The sequence below is a fragment of the Mauremys mutica genome, chromosome 7 (genome assembly GCF_020497125.1).
Source record: "Mauremys mutica isolate MM-2020 ecotype Southern chromosome 7, ASM2049712v1, whole genome shotgun sequence".
NCBI classification, from domain to species: Eukaryota; Metazoa; Chordata; order Testudines; family Geoemydidae; genus Mauremys; species Mauremys mutica.
This window is the reverse complement of record NC_059078.1, coordinates 95,077,940-95,100,127: the sequence shown is the minus strand read 5'-3', so window position 1 is coordinate 95,100,127 and position 22,188 is coordinate 95,077,940. Positions and strand designations below refer to the sequence as shown.

The window sequence follows — 22,188 nt, the reverse complement described above, 5'->3', positions numbered from 1 at the left end:
AAGCTGAATTTCTTTGGTGTTAATTGTTTACAGACAAAAACCTGAAGTGGCATTCACTGATTTACTGTCAACTCAAAGGACTCCATTTTAGCCAGCCAAGTTTGTTCCTAGTAAAACTAGTAATTTTAGAAAGGGACATCTGTTTAAAATGAGTGTCTACACCGATCACAAAAGCTGGAGAGCCATACTGTGTATTACACCCATGCAGCTTTCTTGCATGGCCATATTCACACAACACTGTTTCTTCTGATGAAAATAGTACACATTTAAATACCAAGAGGACAAAAAGAAATCCCCACAAGGAATGCTCACACAGGGTTAATGTTATCCCCCGCCCCTTTTTTTTTCCTTTTTTTAGAATAATGAAATTAGTTGTTCCATAGTCACTTGAAGGGCCAAGCTCGGTCTTCTTACAGAACAATACATGCTGTGCTCTCTATGTGAATGCACTTATGGTGAACTTTGAGCTACACATCTGCTACAGAGAAGTAACTCTTATTCCCAATTGGCCATTACTAGCAGAAGATGCAGGGTTCATCCATGCTTTAGCATATTTTTATTAGATATACTTCAGCCTTACAGGCATAATAGATTGGTAGTTACTATTTATACACCTCATTAAAATGCACCCTCAAGTTTTATTATTTCCATTTGGTGAATGAAAGCAGAAGCTCTATATTACAAAAGGTGGTGAATATTTGACTAATATATAGTATATTAACAGCATAATCCTCTTTTTGTTTTTTAACTCCTAACTCACAGCCACAGAAGTGTAAATGAGACTGAACTAGGAATTTCCTTGGGCAATTTTTCTTTTCTGTATGAATTAACCTGAAAGGTCTGGGTGAAATGATTGCTGAAAATTACTGACAACAATCCATCTTTAGGGAATAACTTTTCCCTTCTGAGCTCCGATTTTTCTGGCTCCTTTCAAATATTCTCCCTTGAACTTTGATTAAATGAAATGATGGAGAGGGAGAAGAGAGGGTTAAGCACAAGAGTTTGAATGAGATAGAGCCGCTTATCTGCAAACAGCACTTCTCTCTCTCTCAAACTGATTTACACATACTCTGAGCTGATTATAAGTGATTTATAGAAAACCTGATTCCATGGCCTGTGTTCAAAAGATCAGAGGTTAAATTCATATTTGATGGGTTCTGTAAAACCCCCTCTAACTGGCAGCAAAAATGCCTCAGCTCACTAGGTTGTCTTTGTAAACAAGATGTTTGCCTTAGTGGACTGCCTGGTAAAATATTTTAGATAAATATTACTCCGTGCTTTTATCACATTGATCTTTGTCTTCTGGCACCATGAGTTACAATCTCAGATATAGATTTAACCTCATGATAAGGTTTAGGGTTGCTGATATATTCCTCATTAGCTCTCCTAAGTCCCCAAATTTCTGGAGCCGGTGGTTGAGTGGGATGGGAGTAAGCATATTCAGAGTCTGGTCATCTACCAGCTATAAGTCCATCCCACTGCTGAATGAAATTAACAAATAGCACCCACAGCAAAACACTTTGTAGGTCTAAGAATACTTACAGGAGTTGGTAAGTGTCACAGAGTAGACATTAAGGGTCCGTCTGATCCTTGCAACGCTTACTCCTATGGGTAGTACTTAATTATGCAAACAGTCCCAGGAATTCAATGGCACTAATTTTGTAAGTAAGAATTTCAGGATCAGTGCCTATACAAAGTAAAGGCAATGAGTATATATCTAGTTGGAGAGAGATAAGTACTAGATAAATTAGGCTTTTTTCAGTTTTTGCTCATAATGAAATGCATTTGATATTTTCAGAAACATTAGAACGTGTTTATCACAACATAAAGTCAGGAACAAATACTGACATTTGTTACTTTAAAAACTTTTGGTGGCTCACATAATTGAAATTTTTTTAATGAAATTAAATTACCACAGTATTACTATACAATGGTACTAATACAATAGTTATTTACACAGCAGAAGTGAGGGCTCTTTGGGTCATAGCCAGCAATATAAACTGAAAAGGCACTAGATGACTGAATAATGTCTATTACTTAGACTAAACCCAGTATCTGCTATGACAATGAAGGCACAACACTTGGCACTGCAAGCAGATGAAGGATCTCAGACAGACCCAAGAGCTCTCCAGATTGGGCACAGAAAATGTATCTGGGGTTATGGAGGGAGAGGCCCCTTCTATTATTTTAAACAGATTTTATTACAGCAATTTATATACTAGCACCTCAAGTAGCAGTATGATGACAGATGGTTACACAGACTGCTATAACAAAACCATGTGAGCAGTGTTGTTATGCTGATGATCACCTCTCAGACACTACTGAGTCTTCAGATGCTACACATTTTGCTATGTATGTGCTGTGGTTAAAAAACAAAGGAAATTAACATACACAAAACCATATTTGATTACACCTGGGAGCAACAAAACCTACCCAAACCCATGAAACTTCTAACGGGAGCTGACACACTGATTGCTGTGCAGCTAGGTCTATGGGTCGCCTGTGGCTTGGCAAACCATTTTTAAGGCAATTGCAGGATTTTTTTAAAGCAGCTACAGAGAGTTTTTTGGCTGTTTTTATAAGCTACTTCTCTCAACTCAGAAGTCCTAGAAGTTTAAAAATTGTTCAGTCAAGAATGTTTCTGGGGCCTACAGGGTAAAATGAGTGAATAGGACCTAGCTGTGAAAGCCAGTGGTGGTACTCATTTACTCTAAGAAATCCTATTAGTTATCCTAGTTCCTGTCTAGATACTAGGTCATTTTTCAGCTGTTTTAAGGTAATTTTGGATGTTTCATCTGAAAACACTATACATATCTTACTAATTTTGGCCATGACATCAAAGGGTTTCCATGTCAGTGGGGGCATGTATATTATCTGTAACATGCATAGGGAATGTATGTATTATATATAGTGTACGTTTGCGTACTGAGATGAATGACGGGAACTAGGACCCATATTTGATGTACTGTTTCTTTATTTAGTATCTATAATTCTTTAGTACCTATAATTCTTTATCCTGGAAATAGCTTCAGTGTTTCTCTCTGCCCCCTGGAAAATGAAATGCCAACAACCCAGCAGTCAGGATTAAGACTATACAATAGCACACCAGTATGCTATCCAGATAGAAAGGGGGGATAGACAGGGAGCGGAGAGATTTTAAATTATACACCAAAAATCCATTGTATTTTTAATCTTAATGATTTTTTTCTACCTGTATCGGTTATCAGTATGTCAAGAGCTAGTTTTCTATTTGTACGTACTATAAATAAACGTTACCCACATTATTTATGTAAGGCTATTTTGTGCCATTAGGTTTCATGCATGTCCTCTGGGTAATGCCCAAGTAAAGGGATTTTGGGAGGGGAAACATCACTGACATGGAGAAACGGAATCCATTTCTCCAACCCAGACAGGGCCTAGGGCATATGTGAAGCAGCAACAAATGTGTTGCCATAGTAGTCATGGGCTTTTGGTCTACATTCTCCACTCCTCCCTCCCAGCCTCTCATGCTCTTCAGGCAGTTACAGGGTTTGTGGTCAATGGACCTGTGCAGCTTTTTCATTAGGAGCCGCCTGATCCAAAGCCCACTAAAGGCAATAGAAAGTCTCCTGTGGTTTGATGGGCTCTGATCAGGCCCTTACCAGCTGGCAGTTGATGCGTGCTGTGTGGGAATGACATTTTTCCTTTTCCTCAGATGTCCTCTCTGTACTTGTTCACCCATATGATTGTCATGGACAGACAGGATCAGCAGATTGCTTGTATCTCACAGCATTATCTCTCTGACCCTTAGACTGACTTTCAAAAGCATCAGAGAGCAGCAGGGTTTTAGTGTCATGAGCTAGCTAAACTGTGCTCAAATTATGTGAGCATCTGCAAGAGAACCTGGGAAGTCAGAGTCATTGCACACAACACCTCAGTAGCTGTGCAGCTGTTAATTTCAGAGCTGGATGAAATTCAAAGTTGGTGTTTCACATAATTTAACTCAAACTTTTACCATTCTATTTGACATGATTTTCTCCTCCAACTCCCAACCCTACTCCCCAAATTTTCCATGTTGTGAAATATTGGTAAAATGGCAGTTTTTGCATTTAAAAATATGCAGCAAAATATGTGTATTGTATAATCACTTTTGATGAGATGATCCCCTTTTCACCTTAACATGGGCCATGGAATTTGTCTGGCTTCAACTTCCATTCATTGGTTCTTACTACAGCTTTCTCTGCTAGATGAAGCACTATTTTCTCCCCATGAAGGTACATATACACTGTAATCGAGTTATCTCCCAAACTTCTTTTTGATAAAGTAAACAGAGTGACAGTCCAGTTCTGTTTATGCTGGAAGACTTGAGGGTGGACACTTCTTTGCAGTAACAGAATTTTGCATTGAGGACTTTTATATTCTTCTGATTTGTACGTTATGGGCTATCTTCTGCTCTCAGTTACACCAGTGTCTATCTTCAGTATCTACATTGAAGTCAATGGAGTTTTTCCAGATTCACACCAATGTAACAAAGCAGACTTTGTCCCCAAGCATCTCTGGTACTGGTTAGTTCTGCTTCTACAGGATAAACATCAGGAACTGTTTAAAAAACTTTATGGGATTAACTCAGCCCACTACACGTTATAGTATCAGTGGTTTGGTTCCCTGGTGCAATGAGCCTGCCAAACCTAGAAGGGCAACAATTCCACCTGGGAAACAGATTAAACTGTTTTAGTACCTTATCCTTATTTAGGAATAGTGAAGTTAGGTACAGTGTATTTGGAAGAAGAGCTGTTTTGGCTCACTACAATGGCATTTGATTACTCTGTGTATAATCTAATGATGTTCTGAAACACACAAGACATAGAAGACAACATCTTTTAAAGGCTTAAATTAGTAACTAAGTACAACACCACCACCACAAGTGAAAAGAGTATAAGCCACTGGTTCCCATCCTATCATATAAAAGCCACTGATGCTTGCTACGTTAACAGAGTTTAGTCTTTGATAGCAAAAATGGTTTGAAGCTGAGAGAAATAGAAGCTGCAGTATCATTAAATACAGAAATGCTTCTTTTACTATTTACTAATATTTGGGGATTTTTTTTTATTAGGCTCAAACTTAGATCTAGTCTAAGAGCCACACACACCACTGATTCCCTGCTCTCCTCTATGCTGCTCTAACAGCATATTTTTCTTACACACACAAGGGAACTAGGGCTCTGAAGGTCACATTGATAGTTTGTAAATAATTGTTTCCATATGTGGTAGACCATATTTCTCTGATATGTATAAGGAGCATAAAGGAAACTTTACAGTAAAATGAAAGGGACATGCTTCCAAAATCCAGAAATCATGCTACTTGTGGGAGTCACACAACATCAAGCTAGATCCTCATGCCATCTAAAGTCAGTGCTGATCTGGGGTTCTCACTGGAAAACAAATAGAATATTACAATTGTTCTATTATTGTGTGTGTGTTTACAGCTGTGCCAGCCTGAGGGGGAGGGACAGAATAGCCAGCCAGTTTGCAAATACTGAAAGGTCAAAGTGGTATGGCCAGCTGCCATAATTCTTAGAGTATATCAGGAATTAAAAGTTCTAGTGACTTGTCCCAATGATTACTTACACATAGTTTAGATTAGAACATTGAACTGAGACATAGATTCTATATCTTGTTAATAGTGATGATTATAAAGTGAAAATAGCACTTCTCACTCTTTGACCCCAAGGTAATTGATGATAATTATTTTTATTGATTAGTTATAAAATATTATATCAGTTATGAACAAAAGAGCCTGTTTTCCCCCCACTAACTTACACAATATGCAGTTATTTACCCCTGAATTGAAAATGCTAATTGATGAGAATTCTTCACTCACTTTTGTACCTACTTTGCACATATCTAAACCACCCATGATGCAAACCAGCAGAGAACCAAGCACAACACTTTTCTGGGAGAAGGAATTAGAGTTCATAAGCTTTTGGAAAAGCTGTGTTTTAAGGAGAGACTTGACAGAAGAAAAGGTAGAGTCACAGCATATTGGTTCAATGAGGGGTTCCAAGCATTGGGGGCTGCACTGAAGAAATCCCACAGAAGAAAGTAATAAAATCCTTGGCAATGTGAAAACAGGTTGAGATCAAATTAAAAATGATTTAAGCCTTTTCCCAAAATTCCAGTCAAACCCCAAACCTGGAACTCTCAACTGTTTTTGCCTCTGCATTTCCTGGTGCCCCACAAGAGGGACTGTTCTTGTTGGTTTGGGTCCAGATGAAACCAGGAAGGGATGGAAATCTTGCATGAGGGCCCAGATTTCCAGACAATTGAAATTTAGATAAGGTTGGACAAGTATCCAAACTTTGTACTCAGAGAAGCCAAAGGGCTATTTATTGAAAATATTTTTCTTGCAGAACTGTAGCTGTACAGTCATAAGTATCTAATGTGTATGTCGGACTCACCTTAAACATCAGCTATGGCTTCCACATACTCTGTTGCAATGTTTCACATGTACAGTCTGTGGCTTCTAGATGTACTTAAGATGGCAATTCTAAGTATATCTGAAAAGCAGAAGAGAAAGTCATGTGAATGTAAAGGATAGGACAGGTCTGTTAAAATCAGAGCAATGTTATGAACTTGTCTGCACATAGTGCAAGTCGGGTACATTTGACAAGTGGTGTAATGCTCACCTATGCACTTCCCAGTTCCTGTTGCACTGGGTTACAGCAGTTTGAGGTACATAGGCAGGGATAGGTTTTGGGGAGAAGTATCCTGGCCATACCCCACCAGCAATGATAAGCAAAAGAGACCCTCTGCCCCCTCAGCAGCACCTGAAGATTCTCCCAGCGCCAGGGTTATCTGCCCTGGGCTAGTTACGCCAGCTTTAGGGGCTGTTTACATTGATAGTGCTCATTCTGTGTCTTCGGCGGGGAGACTCATTAGTTATACCCTTATCCAAATGTTTAAAAATGCTCCTGATAATTACATGTAGCCCCTTTCTGGGGCACCCCGGCCTCCATGAATGGTAGATTCCTCCCTCCTAAATGGTTCTGTGGCCCACCAAAAGACCAGTGGGTCCTGGCCAATCTTCCATCTGCAGCAATAATGGGGCCACTTCTCCTATGGCTGGAACAAGGCCCCTGCAGCTGAGTCACTCCCCTCAAACACTGTGCCTGTCTATGTTCTGTGCACACTAGTGTGGGAAGTCCCAGCCACAGGCAAGCTATCCTGGGCCTGCATGGCAGTTGGTTGCCACGCTATGTTAACCAGGTCCCTGACCTAGTAACTACTTCTCCCACACCCAGGCATGGCTCCCAGAGGCTCACAGCACTTAGGTTAGACAGACATTGGTGTTCATAAGGGTTCTTCTCCTTCCAGGAGCCTCCTAATAAGCTCCCTGATAAGTGCTGCCCAATAAACATGTCCCTTGGCCATTTATTCCAGCTGCTGCTTCCAAGGAGCTGTGGGAGCCAGTTTCCTTAGGCCCCCCAAATAGCAGGAGGAGGAAGGGGAAGAGTTGCTGCAAAATCTGCTGGTTTAAATTCACTCAAATTTCTGCAAACCTCAGCATATTCTCTTTTCACTCATAAGGAAGTTCACTCTAAATCTGGGTTTGCTCTAAACCCAGACAACAGAAATGACGTAAAACAAATCCAATTCAATGGATGGTTTCACTGAGAAATCAAGTTTTGCTGCTGTCTCCCTCCAACCAGCCCTTCTTTTCTAAACGTAACCAAATAAAAACAGGCCAGCTCCCCACTTGCCTTCTGGAGGACATTGCACTTGTTTGCATTCTACATCTTCTGCCCTCCAGGATCTGTAGGGTTAACAGCCTGGCCCCCTACTTCCTCTCCATCAGCTCTTCACAAAGCAGCCATTTGACTCACTTCCCTCAGCCTTCTTCCTCACATGGAGAAAGTAAGCTGCCTCTCTCCTTAAATCTTCCTGGGGAGACGGCCACAAAAGTTTTTCCAATCCTGCTGCTCTCTGCTACACTATAAAACAGTGTGACTGCAAAGCTGCCAGTGGGCTATTGGGGAAACCACACTCTCAGGGATTCCAGGTTTCTTTATCTGCCTAGGTATTTCTACCACACACATCACTCTACGAGCTAGATTTTTAAAGGTATTTAGGCATTGAAACATGCAGATAGGTACCTTATGGAATTTTCAAATGTGCTTAGCTGTCTAACTCCCATTAGTGTGTGCTTTTGAAAAAAGCCACTTGGCTCCTATCTGCATCATTAGGCACCTAAATATGTTCAAAAATCTGTCCCTAAGTGTCTTCCAGAGATTACATAAGTAAATAAGCAGATCCTTGAAACTTTTGCACAGCTCTACAGTTAATGAGACATAGCAAATACTTTAAGATGATTGTGTTGGTACAAAAAAGCAAAATATAAAATATTAATTGAGCATAAAGGGTTAGGAAATAAACAATCCTGAACTCCTATATTTTGTGTATTACTAACCACAGCACACATCCAAGGGTTTTCCAAGCTCTCTTTTTCATAGCAGGTAACGGTTCACATCATAAAGACACAATAAAGGAACACAAAGGTTTTACATGCAGATGATGTGCTCTTTGAAGAGATCGGAATATGTTCCTGAGATGGGAAAACCTTGTCAGCAGAATGCAAAGTCATGTGGATTAAATAAATCATGGTTTGTCTTTAGTGAGTGTGGTCTGGGTTTCCATTGAGCCCAGAAGGAAAGATCAACACAAATCTCAAAAGTAACATGAACTTTACTTGGTCTCTGCTCAGACATAGCTAATACCAGTAATGGTACACCAGACTGTGCAGTCATTCCATTATTCAATAACTAATTTAAAGGTAACCAAGAACACCCAAGTAAAAACTCTAAGCCAGAAATATAGTTGGTAGATATTTTAGTAAAACACTGTCTTCCAGCCAACAAGTGCTCAAGCCAGAAAGTTTGTATCCAGATCTAACTTCCTAAAGGAATGGGGACTTTGGACCCATTCCTAATATTCAGGATTAAGGATTCCATGAAAAGAAAGTCCTCTGGGTCCCCAATGATCTCCCAAAAAATGTGTGTCTACAACCAGCTTAACTATTGTTACATCTCTGATTAAATTCCCCAGAAGATGTATCATTCTCTGAACATGAAAATCGCACCAGCTCTGGCTCTGGAAGGATTGTGACTTTTCATCAGTCACTGAAAAAAATCATTCTGACATTGTCAGATGTGAAAAGCTTCCCTTGATTTATATGCACATGTATATGTATTTTTCTAGTACAAATTCTGTATGTTTTCTTTAAAAATAAAAAATAAAGAGATTCTACAAAATATATAATTTTCCTGCTGTTTCTCGGGCAATTTACATTAAGTGTAGGATACTAATATTCTGAAACTAAACATTGCGCTGAGTCGAGACATTTGTAGCAAAGTGAGTAAAGTAAAGCAAAGCACAGAATCTGCCCCATTATCCAGTGCTGTGAATTGGCTCTGAATGTAACTGTGTGTCATTTTTAGATCTCACCAGCCTCTTTCTCTCATTACAAATGAAATTTTAGCAACTGTTTTTATTTTAAAACCTGGCTCAGATTGGGCCAGTATGTCTCTAAAATTGCTGTCTTCTTTACTAGAATCTCAACTTTCTTTTTTTTTTTTTAAATCAACTCTCTAGAGAAGAAACTTGCATCACATTTTTTGAGGTTAACAAAAGTGACTGCCTGAGTCTGGAACAATAACTCAGAGGTGTAAACTGCCCTATATATACACAGCACAGCTAAGGGTTAACTCAGATACCCAGTGATGATTCTTTAAATGTCAACATTGTTAATTATTTTATTTTTCATGTATGAAAGCAGCAGGAGGGTCGCAGATTTGTAGTTTTCAGTGAGTGGTGTCTCATTTTGCTGTCACTAGTCAGTAGCAGTTATTATATACTGTAGCTGGGGAATCTTTAGACAAAAAGCTTTTTTTTTTTCCCCTGGAAGATGCTAACTTGTCAAAACTAAACTGTTCACAAGAAAGGGTCAGTTTCCACAAGATATTTGGTTAAAAAAATGTTTGGAATTTTTTTTAAATGGTTGAAATGTTTTGTTGTGACATTTTCTACAAGAAAAATTCTGGGTCCCCCCCGCCAATTTGGAAGTGGGATTGCTTTAAAATGTAAGCAAATTATAGTAAAAAATAAAATAAAATAAAAAGGCCAAAAGGAAAAAAAAGTTTCAAAAAATTGAAATGATACATTTGGTTTGTCTGAACTGAAATCTCTTTTTTGACTGTTGGTTCATGAACATTTTCAGTTTTTGACCAAATTCAGAATGGGAAAAAAGTTTTCAAAAATCTCAAAAAAATTTCCTGGAAGGAGAAAACTGTTTCTTGCGTACCTCTCGAAGATACTGATACTTAATTTTGTTAGTCAAGGCAATCCTAATTCCAGGAGCCTAGGGGAGTCCCAGGCATATTTGAGTCCCACCCAGGGAAGCTAAGCTCCAGGCAGCAGCATTTCACTTTCACATGGGCAGAGTTTATTTTAGGGCTGGGACTTGAAAGAACATCACTTTTTTTCATTCCAATTCAACCCATTTTGGAAGCATGCGCTGCCCCCCTTTCATGATACTCTGACTCCTCTCTCTTGCTGGCTGATATCAAGTGTGCATTTGTGAGCACTGCAGCAGAAAGGTCTACAAAGCTTCCATTAAAAACACCTAGGACCATTAATGTGGTTTCAGTGGGTCTACATCTTTTCTGTACTAGTCTACACAGTTTCTATACTGCACACATCACTGTGCCTTTCAGCTGTGGATAAAACAATATGAGTATCATGTGTTAGGTCAGAATTTGATCCTTATTGTCCAAACCATGACCCAAGTTTTCTTGTCAAGCACTGAAGATGATTCTGACATCATGTTACATTTGGCTTAATTCATTTAAGAGACACTGATGAGCGAAGCATTGAAAAGACAACAAATTCCTGCATTTTGAGGACTCTGAGTGCAGCCCTATTGACAGGTTTCAGTAGGATGGCTAAGGTGTAAGTGAGAGACAATATGACCCATTCAGCTTAGCTAATTTAGAATATGAAGTTTTAGGGCTCAATTCTCCCCAGATCAAACTTTCAGCAAGTGGTGTTGGAAGATAATCCCTTCCCTCCCAAAGCTTGGCTCCCACTGAGCCTACTCCTGATTCCAAAGGCAGAATTGCCCCTTGGCTATACCATGTCTACCAAATATCATCTGTAAGCTATTCCTTCTTCTCCTTTATTGCTTAGGCTGATCCTCTGCTTCCTCCTGCCCCAATAATCTCAGGAAAATAAAGCGGTGCAAACAAATGCCTACCACATATAAAAATTGGTTGGGGGGGGGGAGAAGAGTTTAAAAAAAAACCCAACCTTTTGCCACTTTTACTAAAGCACAAATCCTGTCTCCAGCTTCCAACACAAGTAACTCCACTGGACATTGGGAAATTCTGCACCCTCCCTGCAGGCGTTGGAATGGCAGCAGGCCATTCAATGTCTATTACTCCAGGCTAAGGTTAGAGTAGCTTCCAGAGTGGGGAAGGGATCAGATGATCCTCAGAAGAGGAGCTCCTCCTGCCCTGCCTCTCCGCATGTCTGCCTCACCACAGGTGGCCAAACAAAAAGCCTTTGCAAGACAGGACTCCACACATGGAAGGCATCTCCTGCCCTGATGTCCCCAATCTATTTCACCTTATGAAAAATCCTGCACTGGATTTGCACATATATACCAAACATATTACAGTTGCACTCCCAGCTTGGATCTTATTCCACAAAAAATATTGGCTCACTCCACTAGACCAGAGATTCATAGACAAGGTAGAATCCAAAAAAGGCTTTTCCAACTTAGGGTTTGTGCACCTAGGCCTGAATTATTAAGCCTCGTCTCAGTGTAGTTTTTGCTTTTCTAGCTGACAAAAGGAATGGAGTTATGTTTGGAATGTCAACATTTTTACCATGCAATTAATTGTTATTTTTATTACCATTGTGCCTAAGAGCACCAGTCATGAATCAGAACACCATTGTGCTAGCCTCTGTACAAACAGAACAAAAAAGTTGTTCCCTGCTACTGAAACAGTGTGTGCACATGGGGAGGAGTGGGGGAGGGGGGGGGAAATTGCAGTTTCTGGATCATGTGTGACAGTCAATGAAAATTGCACTTCACACACTGGGAAAAAATTGTGAAATGCAAAAATTAGGACTTTCACCAAATGGCGGGAGAATACTTCAAAGTCTCCGATCTGTTGGTCAGGCAGAAAGTTAAAACAGCACCGATTGTTACAAAAGCAAACTGCAACCGAGGGTTGTTGAATTAGAACAGAGGAGAGGTTTCATTGTCCCACACTTGGATAATGCCAAGGATTTTGTTTGTTTTTAAGGAGTGTTTTGCAGTCATCTAGACAAGGACATATGCTCAGCTGGGGGGTCTTTGGTTCAGCCTCCAAAATTTCATTATGCTGGAACATAGATCCAATTCTTTCCCCCGCATTAATTCTCCAACCCACTCATCGTTGTCCACATATCTCACTTACAGAACTGGGTGAAAGTGGTCCTAAAATGTAGAGACAAACTGGCGGCTGCTCAGCTTGATGGGGAGCAGAAGCCAGGACCACAACCTTCTGTGGGTTTACACAATTCACTAGGCAAAAGACTTTTGTGGTTAACAGAACCCAGAACAGTTATAAAATAATTACAGTTATGAATAAGATAGTGTTAATTACCAGATCTGTGGCTGCCTTTATATGTTTATAATAGGCACTGTCTTACCTTTTAATCTCTGTTGTAAAACTGTCAACTACCAGTTTTTTGGGGGGAGGGAGGGGTTTGTTTTTTTAACACACTTTTGGACTGAAATTATTTCTCTTTTTAAGAGTTCACTGGAATTTTTCAGTGTTGTCTATTGAAGTCATTCAGAAAATGGGTCAGATTTGAGAAACATTCATAGTTTAATCTAATTCTATTCCAGTTCTTTGGAGGATAAGTACAGTGGGATTCAGTTTTAATGATAATCTTTTCTCATTTCTCTATATGGACCAAATATTAGGCTCCAATCTTGCATTGCAAATCCCCATATCAGATCACTGTTCCTCTATGGAGCCCAGATGATTTCTCAATCCAGAGTTGTAGTCTGGCTTTCTTAAAGCCATTTTCCTTTTGGTGCTGATGTATTTGCCCACTCATTCACAGTGAGGATTTGGGCCCCATCTTGCAAAGATTTACATCATGAATAAACTTTCAACACATGAGAAATCACATCTAACTCAACAGGACTACTCATGTTCTTAAAGGACAACACATGCATACGTCTTTGCAGCACTGGGATCTTGGCTTTTCTTTCTAAATCAGAAGTGTATCTTCAACCTTTCAGAATCCCATTTGGTTCTAAAGAATACATTATATGGATGAATGCTAGTCACTGTCCATTATAATTTGATTTATTGGTTATGGCACTACAATTTCTCGATGATCTCATTTTGTCCTGGCAAGATAGAAGTTTTGCTCCTTTTCTTAAGAAATTTATAGAATCATAGAAATGTAGGGCTGGAAGGGACCTCAAGAGGTCACGTATTCCAGATGAGGCAGGACCAAGTCAACCTAAAATGTCCCTGGCAGGTATTTGTCCAACCTGTTCTTTAAAAGCTCAAACAATGGGATTCCACAACCTCCCTTTGGAAGCCTATTCCAGTACTTAACTACCCTTATAGTTAGAAAGGGTTTCACTGTTTTGTGGCTCTGCATAGAATGATCATCTGGCTAGAATGATCAAAATGGGGGGTCTACACACTGATCCTTGGGATATGATTCCAGTGCATTAGTAAAGCCAAAACAATCATAGCAAGTTAAAACTGAGACAGTGGTTCTGATTGTGCAATTCAGTCCAGGCCCTTTATGCAATTCAAGTGGTATAAATGATCCAAAAACCCAGGCAGCTCTCCCCAGCAGGGAATTCCTATGGTACAAAACAGTTCCCATGGTAGACTGTAACAGCCTTATGCCACACCCTGCTGTGGGAACATGTTGGGGTAGGGCTGAGGGCAGTTCGGAATCCAGCCCAATACTCTCTCACAATGCTGATACTGTGTTACTTAACCATGAATAAACTGATGGACTAACTTGCAAACGTCATTATTTTTACTTGAAATCTTGGAAAACCATGGGGCCAGCTTGTCAAAAGTGCTCAGCTCCCATTTCAGCAACAAAATAAGTGGCCAGGTTTTCAAGAGTGTCCACAATTAGCAGCTTCCATTGAGTCAATGCTGGAAGCAGAGCATTTTGAAACTCAGGATACTTTATGTCAGTGCCTGCCCAGGAGCTGGGCTCTTCTGAAAGTCTAGCCCATTATTTACATTCCTAAATGGGAGCTGTTGGTTGCTGAGCTCAGTTGAAAGTCTGACCCATAACATACACTTAAATCAGGAGGGAAGAAATGTGTTTTAAGTTAACTTTACATATAATTTTATATGGCTAACGTTACTTTTCCTAATTTTCCGATTCCATAACTTTGGGTAGAGATGTTGTAATCAAATTCTTATCTACACATAAGGTAAATGCAGGAACACTTTCACAAGATACAATCATTTCCAAATTGTCATCAGTTTTTAGTGCGACTGCCAGTTTCACTAGCTTTAGATCTGGCTGTGTTTCTCTCATGTCCTTGAATATTCCTGGATGAAGTTAGTGTTAAGTCTCTCCAGAAATTTACTTTCCTGTTATCAATGGAAACTAAGTTCAAAATAATCAGTGCTGAGCCTGTAGTTATAACTCTATACCTGTTTATATTTGTAGTAACTTGACTTAAGAAAACAAAATATCTTCAGCAGGGGAAAATGGTACCTGGTTGAGAAGTGAACAAAAACAGGACTTGAGTCATCCAGGCACTAAGAACTGAAAGAGGAAGTGAGGTTCCTCAAACATCCAGGAGATATTGAGAGAAAACACTCCCTTGCAATGCCTTCTCTTCATATATTGATGTGAAAAGAGCAACTTCCAGCAAAGATAAGTTTAGCACAACTTCATGACCTTGGCTCACTTAGGTGAGCTGTTGCTTTAGTTGCTGCTAGCGCTGACTATGAGGTTCCAGGTAGGAGTTTCAGCTGAAGTAACACACAATGCTGAAGTAACTCACATACTTCAAGGGCACCTACACTGGCATTTTTACCCACTGTGTTTGTCTGGCACCAGCAGAATGGTGAGAAAAATTCTAGTATTGACCAGGCTGTTGAGTCCAGCCTTGAGATGGAGATGGAGGTTGTGACAGGTTCGGTCAGAGACCCCCTTGGGACTGTCACCTGACATGTTGGAATTACCTCTGAGCCCGTTTTCCCTGCCAGCTTGGGACTCCAGAACCCTGCCTTGTTGAGCCAGACATGCTAGTCTGCTGCAACACAGACCCAGGTCTGGTCCACGCCTGCAAAGCTGCAGACTTAACTGAAAAGAGCTTAGCAGTTTACCTCTCCAGCACCCAGACACCCAGTTCCCAGTGGGATCCAAGCCCCAAATAAATCTGTTTTCCCCTGTATAAAGCTTATACAGGATAAACTCATAAATTGTCCGCCCCCTATAACACTGAGAAATATGCACAGCTGTTTGCTCCCCCAGTATTAATCACTTACTCTGGGTTCATTAATAAACAAAAGTGATTTTATGAAGTATAAAAAAGTAGGATTTAAGTAGTTTCAAGTAATAACAGACCAAACCAAGTACATCACCAAGCAAAATAAAGAAAAAAAACACACAAGTCTAAGCCTGACACATTAAGACTTGTATAAGTAGGGGCATTGCCAGCAGATCGAGGGATGTGATCATTGCTCTCTATTTGACATTGGTGAGGCCTCATCTGGAGTACTGTGTCCAGTTTTGGGCCCACACTACAAGAAGGATGTGGAAAAACTGGAAAGAGTCCAGCGGAGGGCAACAAAAATGATTAGGGGGCTGGAGCACATGACTTATGAGGAGAGGCTGAGGGAACTGGGATTGTTTAGTCTGCAGAAGAGAAGACTGAGGGGGGATTTGATAGCTGCTTTCAACTACCTGAAAGGGGGTTCCAAAGAGGATGGATTTAGATTGTTCTCAGTGGTAGCAGAGAACAGAACAAGGAATAATGGTCTCAAGTTGCAGTGGGGGAGGTTTAGGTTGGATATTAGGAAAAACTTTTTCACTAGGAGGGTGGTGAAGCACTGGAATGGGTTACCTAGGGAGGTGGTGGAATCTCCTTCCTTAGAGGTTTTTAAGGCCCGGCTTGACAAAGCCCTGGCTGGGATTATTTAGTTGGGGATTGGTCCTGCTTTGAGCAGGGGGTTGGACTAGATGATCTCCAGAGGTCCCTTCCAACCCTGATACTCTATGATCCTATGAAACTGATTACAGGTAACATCTCACCCTCAGAGATGTTCCAATAAGCTTCTTTCACAGACTAGACTCCTTCCTAGTCTGGACCCAATCCTTTCCCCTGGTGCAGTCCTTGTTAGCTCCAGCAGCCATCTTAGGTGGTAAGCAGGGGCTGTCTCATGACTGGAATCCCTCTCTGACCTGCTCCACCCCCTTTTATAGCTTTGGCACAAGGTGGGAATATTTTGTCTCTCCGGGTCCCCACTCCTCCTTCTGAATGGAAAAGTACCAGAGTTAAGATAGATTTCATTATCAGGTGACATGGTCACATGTCCCTGTGGGACCTCATTCTTCATTACCCATGGGCTGGCCCACATGTACACAGGAAGGCTTGCAGGTAAATAAACCATTTAGAACCAATTGTCCTAGTCAATGGGAGCCATCAAGATTCTAAACCACCATTAATGGCCCACACTTTGCATAATTACAATAGGCCCTCAGAGTTATATTTCATATTTCTAGCTTCAGATACAAGAGTGATACATGCATAAAAATAGGAAGAACACACTCAGTAGATAATAAGCTTTGTAATGATACCTTACAAGAGACCTTTTGCATAAAGCATACTCCAGTTACATTATATTCGCATTCATAAGCATATTTTCATAAAGCATATGGAGTGCAATGTCACAGAGGGAATCCACTGATAAGTTAAGCAAACAGGAGACCAAGTGGCATAAAGGATGCTTAACAAAAGCTGGCCAGTTCTAAGATTCAACTGGCTTGGAAAATGAAGACTGGAGCTTCTCCTCAGCTACTAACAACATTGCAGAGCTCTTGGAATAAAGTAACCCTTTGATCTTTGTAAGCAGATTGAATTGGAGAGCAGCTCAGCCCTGAGCCATCTCTGTTGCTTCACCCGTCCATGCCCATGGCAGCTCCCCCTCCCCTTCTGAAGCAGGCAGGCCAGGCTGCTCCTTCTTCCCCAGCACACTCCCACATCAGCCTCAGGGGCTGATCAGAGTGCTGTATGTGCATAGAGTAGTTCAGGAAAAGCTTAGTAGGTATATGGTGGGTTGTGTTGTGGTGTTGGGGAAGCAGGAGTCAGAGAATGAAAGGCAAGGGAGAGAGGTCAGAAAGGAAAAGTAAGGGTAGAAGGGAGAAATGGATTGATCTGTAGGGAAGAAAAATGAATGGGAAAAAGAGAGAAGGCAGGGGACAGAAAACAGCCATCCAGGTAGCAAATGTAAATGATGAGGAAGCAAACTCAGGCCTCCTGCAAGGCAGTGCAGAGCTCTACTAGTAGTTTTCTGGAGCAGCCCATTTAATAAACCTTCTAAAGCATGAATTCTCTCCAGAAATCTGGTTCAGATAACAAGCCAACCTACGCAATTTATTAGCAGGCGATTAACATCCTTCCCTCCATCTTCCTGGCCATCTGCTAAGATACCCCAACGGTGTGAGTTAGCTTCTGTCTGGGAGCTGACCTGGGATATATTTTATGTATTTTACAAAACTCTTCCTTGTTCTCACAGATTTCACTGAATCTTTGTGATGTGCAGCACAGTGCACGCTGGGTTCTCTGCACATCATCAGGGTGCCTAGGAGCCCCACTCATGGCCCAATTGCTGTAGGAGTCAAATGTGTTACTTGCTATAGGAGTCAAATGTAAACAATTTTTTAAAATCCCAAAATATTCTGAGGAAGGGACTTCCTCAATAAGAGTTAGGTGCCTAAATACCTCTGAGGAGCTGGGCCTGGGGCTTTCAAGATAGTGGAGCTAGGCAGAAACCCCCCCAATAATTTTGCCTGGCTGTCTAATTATTTCCTTTAGAAATACTTTAGGTGAATGGTGTTCTCTCTTGAGTTCTAATTTCAGCAAAAGCATTGTATTTATGGATGAGGAAAAGCAATTTTCAGAATAAACGGAACATTCACATTGAAGTGTTCAATAGCACACAAAGCTAGTTTCCAGTCATAGCAGCTACAGATGTCACAGGCTCATAAAAATGATTAGAAAGAGTAAAAATATACAGCGGAACAAATCTCTATACATTTAGAGCTACTGGATACATTCACATTTTTTCCTTTGAATAGGTGGAAGTTTGTGAGAGGAACAGTAGCTTAGCATAGTAGCATAGGCCCTGATTGCTCAAACACAGTAGAAAGTGGCAGTGCTGGGATCGGTTTCTGGTCCCTCATTCAGGGCTGCCTGAGCCTGGTACAAGTTAATAGCATAGGTGAGGGATGCCCCGGTGCAGCCTTGTCATAAGGTCCCCTAGAGATTTAACTTAGCTCCGCACCACATCCCCTCACCTCCCTATCCCACCCACACCTGTTCTAGAACACTCCCAACATACCCCACCCCTTACGCTTACACTCTGGAGTGGGGAAGCAAGTGGTTCTGGCAAAACATACAAGAGAAATTCTCTACTGGCTCTCACCAGAAGCTTTAAGGCCACTTTAAGCTACTTCAGTGATACAGAGTGGCCTTAGCGGATTGGAGAATGTAGCCCTATATATTTACATTGGCAGCAATAAAAACCCAGTTAAAACTTTAAAGTACAGTGCAGAAACTATTTCTGTTGTGTATTAGCAATGTGTGAACATGTTTGGATAAAATAAGATCTAGCACAAAACTTGAACCAAACCTGAACTTTTGAGGTTTGAAAATGTTTTCAGCTTTCATTTTTAAAACTTCATACGTCTCTATACTCTCTGGGTTCAGCAAGATAGGCAGCAGCCATACTCAGATATCATGCAAGAGACTATCACCACAAGATTTACAACTATTTCTAGACAAATAGGTTTGGATGTTAGCTCTGCACTGGAGCTAGACAGGCCATTTTCAGTAAGCAATTTATTCAACAAAATCTTTTTCTGTAGAGAATTATCAGCAGATAGGTCATGATTTACACATTTGTTCAGTATTCAGAATTATTTAACACATTTTTATGTGAGCAAATTTCAGCTTGTAGATTACTACTGTTTCAGCTGTTTGCTATTTAGGCTGTCACCTCAGGTTTTTCAGCTCAGTGATTGGAAAAAAAATATTTGTGAATATGTTATTTATTCAAGCCCTTCTCCTGTTTACAAGAGTTTCACTTACCCAGTTTTCAACCTGTCCCACTCTAAACTTTGAGTTTCATCAATAGTATTATAGTGAAACAGTTTAAAACAAGTAGGGCTTGTATATGGGCTACAGAAGCCTAGTTTCATCACTGAACATTTTTTCTTTTTCCCCTCCAGGCTAATGTTTGGCTCTCTCTTTTTAAAGGTTACCTGAAAACACAGAAGCTTAAGAAGCATGTTCTTAGAGAGCAAAATCCTACCCCTCCCAATCAGTGGGAGTTTTGCCATCGACTTTAAATGAACCAAAATGTCCGCTTTATTTTTATTAATGGCCAAGTGTTAAAATGACTGCTTACTAGGACAATTTGTTTGACTGCTGAAATGTACGTGTTTAAACTATTACATAAAATAATTACAGCATTGTAATCTTTGGGGGGCAGGGTTTGTCTTTCTCTTACTTGTTTGAGGAGTGCTTAGCCGAATGTAGCCCTGCCATGATGAGCTTCTAAGTGCTACCCCAGCACCATCAATTGTTCAGGTTTTTGTTTTGGTTTTTTTTGGGGGGGGGGGGTGAAAGGGAGTAGGAGGAGGAAGTGGTGTAAAGCACCTTTGTAAGGAAACCTGTACACTGCAGAAGCAGTATGAACCTGTATCTTTCTTCTGGCTTTTAAACATCCCCATGCCTGGCCAGCACCTCTTCCCCATCCCCTGTACATCCTGTTCTTGTTAATATTAGGAATCATTTATGCAGCACCAGCTCATGGAGAGGGTATATTGACATAATACCATACTCCTAACCCCTTTCCAGACCCAATAATGCTCCTCTGTGATTCACATACTAGAGGGCCTACAGAAAAGTCTTCCCATGCCTCAGAGTAGCCAGGTTGGGGACAAATGTGTAATTTGAGTGCCTAAAATGGGAAGTGGGTACTGAACTCTTGAGTACCTGGCCCAAAATGCTCACATTAGTGACTTTTCTTCAGGATGTCAGGCTAGAACCATATGCACAGGCTTTGGCTTGTTTCCTAAACCTTCATAAAGAAATATAGCATGACTCAGTGAGGAAGGTTGTTTTTAATTTGTAAAACCTAGGGATTTACATGGTCTCTAGCCTACCATCACCATCTTGGAACACTTCCTCATGCAAAGAATGGCCCTGCAATGCAGCCCACCTTCAGTTCCCTTTCTCAGGGCTCCTCACAAATATTTCTCCAACACTCTCATAGGCTAATAACATCCATAGCACAGAGATACTTATAAATATGGATACTTCAAATCACAAGTGTTAAATGCCATAACTCAAAAGGTTCTAGCTCCACCACCTTCTGTGAGTGCAGCTTCCCCATTAGTCTCAACCTTCCTTCAGATTGGAGCACTCTCAAGCTTCCCTCCACGGTCCCCCACTAGACTTAAAAACTCAAGAGAAGCAACAACATAAACAATGGCCAGCCACCTACCCTAGGCTTAATAAGAGTCTCAGAGGCCTCCTGGGTTCCTGCCAGCTCCCTGCCAATTACTCAGGGCAGGGATCATAAGGGTATGCCTACAGGCCTTCCTCTGGATCCAGCATTTCCACTTCCAGCTAGTCAGACCTATCTCCCATCCCATCCTCTCCTAGAAAGGAACTACAAAACTTTACACAGTTTTGCTCTAATGGAGCAGGGCTCTTCCTTTTAAGCCCCTCCCTGGAAACTTACCCCCAGCTCCAGGTGTCTCAGTTTGGGCAAAGTAACATTCCTCCTTCCTGATTCCCAAGCTTCATTATCTCCTGAACCCAGGTGCTACCCCATCCCTAACCAGAGTGCACCTGTTCAGTCACGGGAGCTCTGAGACCTTCTTCCTTAAAGGGGCTCTGTCAGCCCCCTCAGCATAATATCTGAGCACTTCATCAACAGTAATTAAGTTAGCCTTCCAGCAGCCCTTAAAGTGGAAGAATCAGTATTGCCAAGTCCAGGAATTCAAAAATCATGAGTCAGGCCTCCAAAAATGATGAGATTTTAAAAATAATAAATTGGTGACTCTTTTTTGCTTGTCTTCTGGTTTCTGAGCCTGCAGATTCATGTTTGCTTCTCTGCAACTGTGAGGGTTAGAAATTCACTTTAGAAAAACCCCTCAGATTCTCACACACTCACCTGATTCCAGGATCTGGGCCTTAGGGGCAAAGCACCAGGAACTGTGAGAAACATGATACAGTCAGAGCTGGCAATGCTGAATGCTCATATTATAGATGGAGAACCTGCTACCCTAATGGATCTTGCAGACGACATTGACCAGAATGTACTGAGTCTGGTTTAAGCCACCAGCCACAGAAAAGTGCATGGGCTTTGTGTTTGCATCACATGAGCTATGATTTCTCTTATGTCCTAAAGCCCCAATCCTGCAACTGAATCTACCAGTTCAGAGCCCTGTCCTTCTGAAGAGCCCTGCTGAAGTCATTAGGACTGCGCCTGCTCTGAAGGGTCCACTCTAGCAGATCTGATTGCAGGACTAGAGTCCTATTTACTAACATCTCATTCCTGCTGCATTCAGCTTGCTACTGTAGCTGCCATACTGCAAGTCATAGAATCATAGAATATCAGGTTTGGAAGGGACCTCAGGAGGTCATCTAGTCCAACCCCCTGCTCAAAGCAGGACTAATCCCCAGACAGACAGATTTTTGCCCCAGATCCCTAAAATGGCCCCCTCAAGGATTGAACTCACAACCTTGCGTTTAGCAGGCCAATGCTCAAACCACTGAGCTATCCCTCCCTTAAAAGAGAGCAGATTTTTTTAAAGGGTAACTAGCATATGATTTTAAAAGAAGCCCTCTAGTTTTACTTCACCA

At 41.0% G+C, this 22,188-nt stretch overlaps 1 long non-coding RNA gene across 1 annotated transcript; it reads right to left on the bottom strand.

Moving 5' to 3' along the window:
* Positions 1–1,879: 1,879 nt before the first annotated feature.
* On the bottom strand, positions 1,880–20,992 carry LOC123374291. Its single transcript, XR_006581058.1, has 3 exons — positions 20,822–20,992; positions 6,437–6,535; positions 1,880–4,557 (listed from the first exon to the last, which is right to left on the bottom strand). It is a non-coding gene; the product is annotated as an uncharacterized LOC123374291 (long non-coding RNA).
* Between the last annotated feature and the right edge of the window lie 1,196 nt (positions 20,993–22,188).